A 13,577-nucleotide genomic window follows, 5' to 3' on the forward strand; every position below is an offset into this window, starting at 1 on the left:
CTCAGGGTCCAGTCCTACAGAAATAGGGTGAACCCATGGTAATAAACTCCGGGCTTTAGCCCACCTTTCGAGGGTTACGAAGGGAGCACGTACACATGATATTCAAGGATCAAATGCTCACCTTCACGTGGTCACATCACCCATCACATCAAAATTCCACCCTTTTATTCCAGTTATCTCCTTGACTGTCATGACCCAAAGTCACAGGTGTTGACCGTTGGCGGCGCCACAACATCTACTAGTGAAAGTTCGACGTGGCCCAAAGACTTAAGGTGTAGTTTGGGTGCGGGTATAACATTCCCCCAATAGCTCAGAATCTGAGGGGTCATCATTTTTTGAAAATGGCACGTATGAAGACAATGTGTAGTCACATGTAATTAGTATAGTGGTAGAAGATGCCTCATCTGATAATGAAGAAGAATTGGCTCGAGTCCGCGAAGCATACTTCTGCGACACTTAAGTCTAAGTGCCTATCCCAACATTGCAGCATGCTTAGGACATCAAAGACCCGAATGGGGCATTCTTTACAGTGCCGTCGAAGAACAAGAATGATGAGATCTTATTCTACAGGGGTCCATATCTACCTCCACTAGGAGATACAAAAGAATGCGTTGCACCTGAATCAAACAATACATAAGCAGGTTGTGAACATATAGAAACCATACCTGTGATCACAGTAGGGTCAGCCTGGGCTTTAGCATTGGTAAGTGCATAAACTTGCCCCTGAGGTCGATTGCTGGTTGGAGGCGGAGTAGGACGACTAGCGGGTCGTGACTGAGGTGCTTTGGAAGGTGCTACAGTTGAAGTACCTCCTCGCTTGGGGTATGGGCATTCCTTAGTAATATGACCACTGCCCAGACAGTTGAAACATTGGATTATCTATGCCCCATAGTGAGGATTTGCATGTAGCTTAGGAGCCTGAGCTGCACCTTACCTATAGTACTGATTCGGGGCTGAAGTGGAGTAAGATCCTCTCTGAAACTTGCTAGGCCCCCTATAGTTTGAGGAAGTCATAGGCCTCTTACTGGCCTGGATTGCTCTATAATTCTCCCTTTGTCTGTCTTCTACCACCTTGGCAGCTTGAACCACCCGGGCATATGACGGTTATTCATGCAATACCACCGACGTGCTAATGCCGGGCCTTAGCCCCTTCTCAAACAGTTGAGCCTTGATAGCCTCAGGCTTCATGTGAATGGGAGCAAAGTAGAAGAGCTCCTCAAATAATTGTTGAAATTTGAGGACCGACCTAGACCCCTGAATCAAACTTGTAAACTCAGCCTGCTTCTTATCGCAAAAGCACTTAGAGAAGTAATTTTCAAGGAAAGTCTTCTTGAACAGTTCCCAGGTAGGGTTGGGATGCAGTAGTCCAAAGTTTTCTTTCTCAGGCCACCACCAAGAGTCAGCCTCACTCTGAGCTGATAGACCGCACATTTGATTTTGTCCTCGTCAATGCACTGGAGCACCTCAAAAATCCTTTCCAAATCCCTTATCCAATGAGCTGGATACATGGAATCATCCTCCATTTTGTTGAAAGTAGGAGGGTGATGTTTCAGAAATTTCTTGGATAGTCTTGAGGCATCCGCCCAAGCTGGTACCGCCACTTAGGGTATAGCTGGTGTCGGAGGTGGTAATGGTGCCATAGGATTCCCGGTAGTAGCAGTGGCTGAGGGTAGTGTACCAGATGCAGCGGCAGCTGCAAGTGCTAGAGGTGGTACTGGTACAGGAGGGGGTACTTGCTGCCTTTCCCTATCCGCAACTAGGACTTGAAGTTGGGCATTCATATTGAGCATAATGTCCCTTTTCTCTTGTTGCATGGCTCGCATAAGGTTCCCCAGTATTGCGGCCACATCTGCACTATTTTGAATTGGCAGAGGATCTGGAAAATTAGTACCCGAGCCTTCCACGGCCTCGTCAAGGGAAAGGGAACGATTCTCAGTTGAGCGGTTATCATCCATGTTGCGTACCTTTTCAATATTGACAATTTATCAAACACAATATCAAGATTTAAAGGAAAGATAAAGTAGAAACCAACCCAAAATCTTCCTCAAATGTACGTGTAAGACAGTCAATAAACATGGGGAAATTCACATAGGGGAGGGTGGAAAACATTGGACCCAGACTAGAGTCCGCCCCATGAGTCCGCATGCTTGCTGGTTTGCGTTGGACCCAGGAGTGGACCCAGACCAGAATCCACCCAAGAGTTCGGTCCTGGTTTTTGGAGCATTTTACCCCAGTTGGACCCAGGTGCTGTGCCTCCACTCAAGAGTTCACCTGGACTCTGTTATCCTTTCTTAAGCTTAACTTTTGGAGACCTTTTGGGACCCTCCTACCTTACCTAACTTGCTTTGTCACACTTCTTTAGGCAACATTACTCTTATGGTGAGGCTTATTATACGTTGATCGACGACGAACCCTAGTAAACAATTCATGAACTAATAGGGTAGGCAATAAGTGCCAACTTGCTTTTCTTGGGAAATCTAGATCGAAAATGGATGGGGAAGGGCGAGTTCTTCTCCCAATCAGTAGTATGCAGTCCACTTGGAAAGTCTTCCCTCACTGAAAGAGGAGTTTAGTAGTCAGATGGGATAGCCCTTTCTAGCTGGAACAAATCCAGTAAGTCAGGGTGAGGAGGCACAACCAATGAATCGAATCAACCTCATATCAACAAACTTTGTTCATGAACTTTGGGCAGCATTAGAGTGATTGAGGATGAACTCAACTCTGACAGAAAAGACCAAAAATAAACATATGGAAGTTTCTCAATCATGACAGCAAGCAACCTCAAAATGGACCCAAATCAGAATCTAGTTTCACTCCTAGTAGGTCAAAAATCCCAAAATCTCATCCTAATCTGACCTACATTGGGTCTTGGGATTTGGGTCCTAAGTATAGCTCCAAAACTCTAACACATAATAGGTTTTCAAAGTAAGGAAAAATCAGAACTTTAGCCTTAAAACAGAATGGGTTCCAATGCAGCAAAATTTAAAAATTATTTTAAAGCAGAGTAGTTTTCAATGAAGTAAAAATCATAAATCAGCTTTAAAACATTATACATTTCAATGCAGTAAAATCAGAAATTAGCTTTAAATTAGTGTAGTCAAGCTAAACCATCAATCTAAGTCAAATTTGGGAAACCCCTAACCATACAAGGATTCTCATTCTCTACTCGAATTGGACATGGTCTTGTGTTTTCTTTTCAATTTCTTTCATCAATTATAACCATTGTGAGCATTCTATTTGATTTTTAAGCATTTCAAGCTATGGTCTCAACTTGAGGTCGAGAATTGAAATCACTAGTTTGCAATTTTTTTTTTTTTTGCTACTGTGCTTTATCTCCTATTGGTGCATTGTTTATGATTGAATCTTGACCCATTTGCCCTATGTGTGGTTGTTATAGCATTGACTCTATGTTCTTTGGCATGCTCACCAAGGGTTTCAAGCCTTTTTTTTTTTTGTTTGGGGGAAAAGCCCCCTACTCTAGGTCTAATCTTTCATAATCGTTGTCTTTTATTAAAGAATCAAACACAAAAAGCATCAATCCTTTCATTGGAGATTGGTGTATACTGCATAGATCATCCATTCATTGATTTTAGAATTTTTATACTTAAGTTGTAATGTATTGGCACTTTTCCCTTTTTCTCATATCTCTACTTGAATGAGGCTTGATTGTTTTTTTTTTTTTTTAGTTTGCATTGATTATTCTTTATCCAAGTGTTTGTTTGACTCCAAGTCTTTAGAGCTATGCCCTTAAGCTTGGGGTCGAAATTGACAAATCTAAGTTCTTTCTCAAAACCTGCTATTGTGGTTTTGTTTCTATTAGGAATTTGTTTGCAGCATAACATCAACCTATTTACACTATATAAGGTTTATATAATACTACTTTCATAGACTTTGCATTTCCAAACCAAGGATCTAGACAAGGGGTTTTGATAAAGAAAACCCAACTCAAGGTTTAATTCTCAATTTCCTTTGTTATATACGGATTGGATTGTTAATGTAAGATTTTAATTGTGTCTCTACCACTTGATACAAGTTGTGTATGTTACACCTCCCCTGTTTCACCAATCAAAACCAGATATTTTTTTAAAAGGTACATGATAAAGTTGCTAGCATGCTCTAGGTTGGATTTTTTATTTTTATTTCCTTTATATGGCATGCCATGTCCTAAGCATATGTTAACATTATAGTTTCAGGTTAGTGGTGACATTTGATCATCACTTAAACAAATCTCATTTTCCTTAACTTTTAAGTGTTCTCTACTTGTGAATCAAGGATTTTCACCTCTAAATTTACTATTTATTTTTCAGATGGACTTAGAGATTTTGCACATGGAGCAATTAGTCTTATTTATATGCCTTAGTAGGATTTTAGCGTCCAAACATGCAAGTTCCATTTGTTCTCTCTGTTTACACCCTTCTTACTTGTTATAATAGTGTACCATGTTCGATACACAAAATAACATTAAAACTTCATATTTATGATTCCATTTGGTCATAGTATAAATATTTCTATTTTTAACAAAATTTTCTAGGTCTTACCCTTTGTAGTTTAAGGATTAAATCCCCGACTTTGCTGTATTTTGTGAAAAGATAGAGGAATTAGGCACTTGGGCTTGTATGGCATAGATCTGTACTACTTTTCTTACAAGGCTTTTACTCTGAAGACTTTCACTTCTGATTCTCCAATACCTAACTCAACTTTAGAATGAATTGAAATATTGATGGAATCCCTACTGTTCACTCCCAATAACGGAGGGGACATTCGGTGATCCATTACTCCACTCATATCCATTATTGAGTAAAGTTTTGTCAAATCCTTCAGTTTCAGTTTCCATACTCTTACCCACACAAGACTACAAAACCAACACCCGACACAACACCATACACCAAATAAGCTTTGGGATTGAAACGTTCTATCCATTGGTTTGCTGGTACATAACTTTATCGAAACTCAACTACGTGCCTACGCAGCATGGAAGAGAAAGGTAAAACCTCCTCTCCAACCACTAGACTAAGTAACAAGTCCTTCGGCGAATCCCTCACCGACAGTCAAACTAAGTACCAAGTGATTCTTATCAACCTTAGTCGACGGCTAAAAGAACACAGCCCCAAAAAGACAACACATACACAGGTCATAGGTATAGAGATAAGGTACCTGTTACGATGCCTGGGACCTACCATCCTATTGTGGCTACTCGGGATATGAGACATGTGAATCCAACACATACTTGGCTCCACGATATGGGCAAACCCTGGTTGTATACCCCAGCTGATTGCAGTCATAACAATCGAAGTTCGGCCTAGACGACTGAGGTGTAACTGTGAATTGTGTCGTTTGGCCAGGTTGGTTTGCATCCCTTCTAATAGTGCTTGTTGGAGTCGAATCAGGATAGAGTCCTTTGGGAGCCTTACTAGGTGTCTCAGACTCTCGTGAGGTCAAAGGTTTCTTCGTAGATCCTTGTGTTCAAGGTGGCGGCATAGGTTGGTCCTGAGGTGCATCGCTTGTAGATGGTACAACAACTACAGAGGAATCCACTGGCACGGTCTGCGTCTATTATGCCAATTGGATTCGTGCATTCACACTAGCTATGAACTCTTGTTGTTGCCTTCTCATGGCCCCCAACATATCCTCTACATATGCCTTGTTGTCGAAAACTTCTCAGCATATCGTTAACTATGAAGATAACCTTATCAGTAGTGAGGGGTGGTTGAGCAATAGGTGCAGGATGTGGTACTTGTGCAGCAAGCACTGGTTGTCTTTCTCCTTCCCATATTACCACTTAAAATAGGGCATCAATGGTTTGTATGAAGGTCCGTTGTTCCTATTTCATGACTCGCAATATACTCCCCAGTATTGCCATCACGTTTGCATTGCTTTAGGCAAGAAGGGTGAGTGGTACAGCCGTATCTGATGTGTCTGAGGCCTCATCACGGGGAGGGGAGAAATTCTCATCTGAACGGGTGTGAAGCATTGTAAATACCTATTCAAAATTCTCAACCCATCACGCATATTTAGTAGGTTTCATAGTGTGAAAGAGGAATCCAAGTCTAGAGAGTCCTTACATATATAGATATGCGACAAATCAAAAGTAAAGAGGGCAGTCATAAGGAAAGAGTACTAAAATCTAGAGATGATTTGGCACATGGAGCTAAGCTTAGGGTCCATGGCCCACCTTTATTATGTGCTATGCTCCTTACATTTATTAGTTTAAGTTATTGTTGTTTATTTACTTAGTTAAAAATCTAGCTTTAACTCAATTTACTTCATTGTTACAATGCGTTGCAGGTGAGGTTTAGTGGAAATCTCTGTGGTTCTTTCTCTTGGATATGTGTTGCTCGGTGTTGCTGACGTGTAATCGGTGACTTATATCCATGATGTTGATTAGATGTTGATGGCTGTGCCAATGGGGCACTTGGATCGAGACACTTATTTCTTTATTCTTTTTAAGTTTCATCAATTGTATGGTATAAACTCTTTAATATTATTATTGTTCTTAGTTTTAGTGAATCTCTTGGAAAAAGATGTAATATTAATTGTCTATCACTTAGACTTTCGAACTCTTTTATTATGATAAACGCTTCCGCACTTTTGCATCTACATTTACTTTTATTGTAAATGTATTTCTTCCCGCACTCTGATGTACATATGAGTTGTATTGAGTTGATTGTGATGCGAGCCACTGCATCGAGATCCTAGCAGTGTGGGGTGACACATGTCATCCTAATCATACCCCCTTTTATTATATTTTATCCCTTTTTGGGATGGGGGCGTGATAGCATGCGTTTGTACCTACCAGTCCCAAAAATACAATAAAACTACTCCTGATGTATGTTAGCATGAATCCACTATTTTGGGTGTCGAGTGGCTTCTATCGGCATGGGCCCCAAGGTAACAATTGAGGTTGCATCGTGGTGATAAGATAAGTGATCCATGATGTTTTTTGAGTTATTGCAGTAGTAAGAACCTAGTGACTTAGACATGTTTGCTAGGTGGCTAATATTGTTAATTAATTCATACATCATGGACTATGTGTTATTGTTTGTATGTTTCCCATCCCCTCACTGGGCTCAGTGGAGCTTACCCCTCTTTGCGCAACCTTTTTAGATGCGTTACAGGTGATATTTTGGTGGAAATCTTTATGGCTATTTCTCTTGGATATGTTTTGCTCTGTGCTGCTGACGTACAGTCGGTGACTTTGATCTATGATGTTGATTAGATGTTGATGACCGTGTCAATGAGGCACTTGGATCAAGACACTTATTTCTTTTGTTCCATTTAAGTTTTCTCATTTGTATGGTTTAAACTCTTTAATATTACTAGAATTCATAGTTTTAGTTAATCTCTTGAGAAAGGATGTAATATATTATTTGTCTATCACTTAGACTTTTGAACTCTTTTATTATTGTAAACGCTTTCACACTTTTGCTTCTACATTTACTTTTATTGTAAATGAGTTTCTTCCCACACTCTGATGTACATATGAGTTGTATTGAGTTGACTGTGATTTGAGCTACTGCATCGAGATCCTGGCGGTGTGGGGTGATAAGTGTCATCCTAATCATACCCCTTTTTATTGTACTTTATCTTTTTTGGGGATGGGGGCGTGACAACATTGTATCAGAGCGTGATGCTCTGCACTTGGAATCACAGTCAAGCGGAAAATCGATTTACTCTACACAAGTAGGTTTTAATTAAAAGACTTACAAGATAATGATATTGTATAACAAAACCTAGGCAGAGGACTAGATAGGCATGAAAGCCGATAATATCAATAATAAAATAAGAATAAAATGACATAGTAGTGATGAATTAGCGTTCCATTCTTAGATTCAACCTTGATTACGTAGACCTCCCCCTGAGGCGTTCACAAAGGTTGAATTCTCAAAAATTCAGCTGGGTTTCTTGTTATTCTTACATAGAAGGAAGTAAATAAGCTACTACAACTTAAACTAATAAATGTATAGAGCATAAAAGATAATAAAGGTAGGTCATGGACCCTAATCCTAGCTCCATGTCATTGTCACTGCCAAATCATCTCTAGATTTTAGTACTCTTTCCTTATGACTTCCCTCACTACTTTTGATTTGTCACATATTTATATATATGAGGACTCTCTAGACTTGGATTCCTCTTTCATGCTATGAAACCTACTAAATGTACGTAATGGGTTGAGAATTTTGAACAGGTATTTATAATGGTTCGTACCCGTTTAGATGAGGATTTCTCCCCTCCCCGTGATGAGGCCTCAGACGCCTCGGATATGGCTGTACCACTCACCCTTCCTGCTTAAAATAATGCAGACATGATGGCAATACTAGGAAGTACGTTGTGAGTCATGAAATAGGAACAGCGGGCCTTTATACAAACCATGAATGCCCAATTCCAAGCGATAATGCGGGAAGGAGAAAGACAACCAGTGCCTCCTGCACCTGCTACTCAACCTCCCTCACTAGTGATGAGGTTATCTTCATAGTTAACGATATGCCGAGAAGTTTTCAACAACAACAAGGCAAGTATGTAGAGGATATGTTGGGGGCTATGAGAAGGCCACAACAAAAGTTCATAGCTAGTGTGAATGCACAAATCCAATCGGCACAATAGACGCAGACCATACCAGCGGATTCCTCCGTAGCTGTTGCACCATCTACAAGTGATGCACCTCAAGATCAATCTGTACTGCCACCTCGAACACAAGGATCTAAGAAGAAACCTATGACCTCACAAGAGTCTAAGACACCTAGTAAGGCTCCTAGAGGACTCTATCCTGATTCGACTCCAACAAGCTCTGGTAGAAGGGATGCAAACCAACCTGGCCAAACGGCACAATTCACAATTACACTTCAGTCATCTAAGCCAAACTACTGTTGTTACGATTGCAATCTATTGGGGCATACAACCAGGGTTTGCCCATATCGTGGGGCCAAGTATGTGCCAGATCCATATATCGCGTATCTCGAGCAGCCACAACAGGACGGTAGGTCCCAAGGCAGCTTTTCACCTTCACTATAGAGAACACAGAGTCAACACTAGGCACTGTAACAAGTACCTTATCTATACCTATGACCTGTTCATGCGTTGTCTTTTTGGGGCTGCATTCTTTTTAGCCGCCGGCTGAGGTTGCTAGGAATCACTTGGTACTCAGTTTGACTGTCGGTGAGGGACTCACCGAAGGGCTTGTTACTTAGTCTAGTGGTTGGAGAGGAGGTTTTACCTTTCTCTTCTGTGCTATGTAGGCACGTAGTTAAGTTTTGATAAAGTTATGCACCCACAACCAATGGATAGAACTTTTCGATTCGGAAGCTTAATTGGTGTATGGTATTGTGTCGGGTGTTGGTTTTATAATCTTGTGTGGGTAAGAGAATGAAAATTGGAACTGAACGATTTAACAATACTTTATTCAACAATGGATATGAGTACAGTAATGGGTCACCGAATGTCCCCTCCGTTATTGGGAGCAAACAGCAGGGATTCCATCAATATTCCAATTCATTCTAAAGTTGAGTTAGGTATTGGGGAATCAGAAGTGAAAGTCTTTAGAGTAAAAGCCTTATAAGGTTGGGGGTATCCCAAATTTGACTTAGATTGATGGTTTGGAAGGGCAAAGTCCGTAAAGTGATAAACCAGGCCTCCACAATACAAATAAGTTGGGACGTAACTACAAATAATGCCTTAATAAATAAACAAAGCATGACACCAAAATTTTCTATAACTTAGGATTATAAATTTCAATTTCAAACTTGATGTAATAACTTGGATTTTTCTAAATCAAATATGTAACGTACATTAGCATGATAGATGCAGATGGATTTAAAAGAAAGAAAAACACAAACCTAGTCCATTACATGTAAGAACAAAGAGAATTGAAAATGAACCCAAAATAGTAAAATCTAGAAATTTATAGGTTGGAATTTGGGTTGGGAATTGAAAACTTAAAATTCAGGTTTGGGGTTTTAGCCAATTATCAGTTGGATCATCTTCTAGGAAGATCCAACCGAGAATCTGATTAGGCCAACACCTATGTTTTGGCCCATTTTGTGGGGCCAACTTATTCTCCTTTTTGTCTCCCACCTTTTTATGACTCATCTAATGTATAATTGTGGACAAAGTACCCCTCTCTTTTCGAGTTACAAGGTACGCCAAATTTCTGGGATGAAATTTCTTGTAAGGTTGGGAGAATGTTATACCCGCACCCAAACTACACCCTAATTCTCTGGGCCAAGTTGGACTCTCATTAGTAAATGTTGCAACGCTGCCAACGGTCAACACCTATGACCTTGGACCATGGCAGTCAAGGGGATAACTGGAATAAAAGGGTAGACTTTCGATGTGATGGGCAACGTGACTGCTTGAAGGTGAGCATTTAATTCTTAAATATCATGTGTACGTGCTCCCTTCGTAAACCTTGAAAGGTGGGCCAAAGCCTAGAGTTTATTACCTTGAGTTTACCCTATTTCTGTAGGACTGGACCCTGGGCTAGACTCACAGGGGTGAGTCCACAATTGCTGTAAGGTTAATTTTGGGTAAAGTGTTGTGGGACCCACTTGTCCCAAGTCTTAGACTTCGTGGTGGTGTCCCCAGTCATGATGGACCCCACCCTCTTCTATTCTATTTGTGTTGGGCCTTAAAAGTGAGCCCTATAGACCCAACTTAACCTAAAATTAGATTTTGAGACTTAAGGACCAAACATCTAGGCTCGGGTTCACGCACGGATTCACATCCAGGCTTGGATCTGGCTTTGTATCCGATGCGGGTCGGATACGAAATTTTAAGAATTTTGTGTAATACATTATTATATGTATTCAAATGGATTATATTATAATAATGTTACTCTATAAATTAAGATGTAATATAATATTATTTTAATATGAGTTATATACAATATAATAATATGGTGTTTATGTATATATATGATTTAAATAGCACATGGGTTATGTTGTATTACTTAAATAAATAGTGAAGTAGGAGGTGGCTAGGAAGCATGTGGTGGCTTGTTGGATAAATAGTGTAGGAGGTGGCTAAGAATGGAAGTAGTGATTGGTGGACAAAGCCACCTAGCCCATGCAAGGTGGAGGTGTCATTTGGTGAGGTTTAGCAATAGTTTCCTAACTAATCTAGAGACTCAACGATTGAATTAGTTCTGCAAAATTGAAAGGAAAAAGAGAAGAAGAGAAAGGAAAGAAGAAAGAAGAGAAGGGAAAGAAGAAAGGAGAGAAGGAAAGCAAGGAGGGTCGTGGAGTTCAACCTTTGGAGCATCTGGCCTCTCGATCTAGGTGAGTTCTTGAACATCCTCTCTCCCTCTATCTTTTTTATTTCTTTTGGGTTTGGGGAAGAACCATTGAGGTTGGGGGTTTTGACCTAGGGTTCCACTTGGAACCCAAGGATGTTTATGGTTTAGGTATCCTACCTTATTGGGGGCTTGAAGCTCACCTCCAAGACCTCTCTTTACCTTCTATTGGGATATTTTTCTTAGATCTAGGGTTCTTAATGGAGAAACACTAATTTTGGTTAATTTAAAATGATTTACTCTTTGAACCCAACAACCCCTTGATTGGGTTAATGTACTATGACCCTAGGTGATTTAAAGACCCTTCTGCCAAGTCCTTGCGGACTAAAACCCGAGTGAAATCTAGTTGGAGAGCTTAAACCTTGGGAATTTTAGATTCAGCAAAGAGGTGGACCCAAACCAGAGTCCGCCCCGTGAGTCCGCATGCTTGCTAGTTCGCATTGGACCCAGGAGTGGACCCAGACCAGAATCCACCCAAGAGTTCGGTCCTGGTTTTTAGGGCATTTTGCCCTAGTTGGACCCAAGCGTTGTGCCTCCACTCAAGAGTCCACCTGGACTCTGTTATCCTTCCTTAAGCTTAACCTTTGGAGACCTTTTGCAACCCTCCTACCTTACCTAACTTGCTTTGTCACGCTTCTTTAGGCAACATTACTCTTACGGTGAGGCTTATTATACGTTGATCGACGACAAACCCTAGTAAACAAATCATGAACTAATAGGTGAGTGGATGTGCATTTGATTTAATTTGGGAGTGTTTTGCATTATATTATGCTTGTATGTCATTTCTCATACATACTCATTCTTGTATTATTATTATAATCATGTTTACGAAAATTGCGAATGTATGCGTTATGAATATGGCTTGTTAATGTCTTCATCATGTTTATAATTGGTCTGCCTTGCGTCATGTTGTGCTGGTACCCGGGTGATAGATGGTATAGGACGTTGATGCACCCGGAATACCTCTCGATATGATAGTATCATATTGCACCATACGGTTAGTGCCATTATATGGTTTGTCATGCGTCGTGTCGTGCTGGTACCTGGGTACTAGATGGTATGGGACGTTGATGCACCCGGAATACCTCTCAACATGATAGTTCATATAGAATGGTTAGGGTTATGTTCCCCTTGCTATGACCCTTACCAACAGGGGTTTAGGTGTTGGGTAACCAAGGCTCCCTGTGTGCCTGAGGAGTGATACGAGGCTAGGTTAAGGATGATCATTGGTAATCGGGGTTTGTCTCTTGGTGGCGAGTGGGTTCTACCGGTGCGGGCCCCAAGGTAACAATTGAGGTTGCATCGTGGTGATAAGATAAGTGATCCATGATGTTTCCCAAGTTGTTGCAGTAGCAAGAACCTAGTGACTTAGACATGTTTGCTAGGTGGCTAATATTGTTAATTAATTCATGCATCATGGACTATGTGTTATTGTTTGTGTGTTCCTCATCCCCTCACTGGGCTCAGTTGAGCTTACCCTTCTTTGCGCAATCTTTTTAGATGCGTTGCAGGTGATGTTTCGGTGGAAATCTCTATGGCTCTTTCTCTTGAATATGTTTTGCTCGGTATTGCTGACGTACAGTCTGTGACTTTGATCTATGATGTTGATTAGATGTTGATGACCATATCAATGAGGCACTTGGATCAAGACACTTATTTCTTTTGTTCCTTTTAAGTTTTCTCATTTGTATGGTTTAAACTCTTTAATATTACTGATGTTCATAGTTTTAGTTAATCTCTTGAGAAAGGATATAATATTTTTTGTCTATCACTTAGACTTTTGAACTCTTTTATTATTGTAAACACTTCCGCACTTTTGCTTCTACATTTACTTTTATTGTAAATGTATTTCTTCCCACACTCTAATGTACATATGAGTTGTATTCAGTTGACTGTGATTCGAGCCATTGCATCGAGATCCTGGTGGTGTGGGGTGACACATGTCATCCTAATCATACCCCTTTTTATTGTATTTTATCCCTTTTGGGGATGGGGGCATGATAAGAACATCCCAAAAAGGGATAAAATATAATAAAAGGGAGTATGATTAGGATGACACGTGTCACCCCACACCGCCAGGATCTCGATGCAGTGGCTCGAATCACAGTCAACTCAATACAACTCATATGTAAGCTAGAGTGCAGGAAGAAATACATTTACAATAAAAGTTAATGTATATACAAAAGTGCGGAAGCGTTTACAAAAATAAAAGAGTTCAAAAGTCTAAGTTATAGACAATTAATATATTACACATTTTCTCAAGAGATTAACTAAAACTAAGAACAACAATAAT

This window comes from Telopea speciosissima, chromosome 4 (assembly GCF_018873765.1).
Source record: "Telopea speciosissima isolate NSW1024214 ecotype Mountain lineage chromosome 4, Tspe_v1, whole genome shotgun sequence".
NCBI lineage: Eukaryota > Viridiplantae > Streptophyta > Magnoliopsida > Proteales > Proteaceae > Telopea > Telopea speciosissima.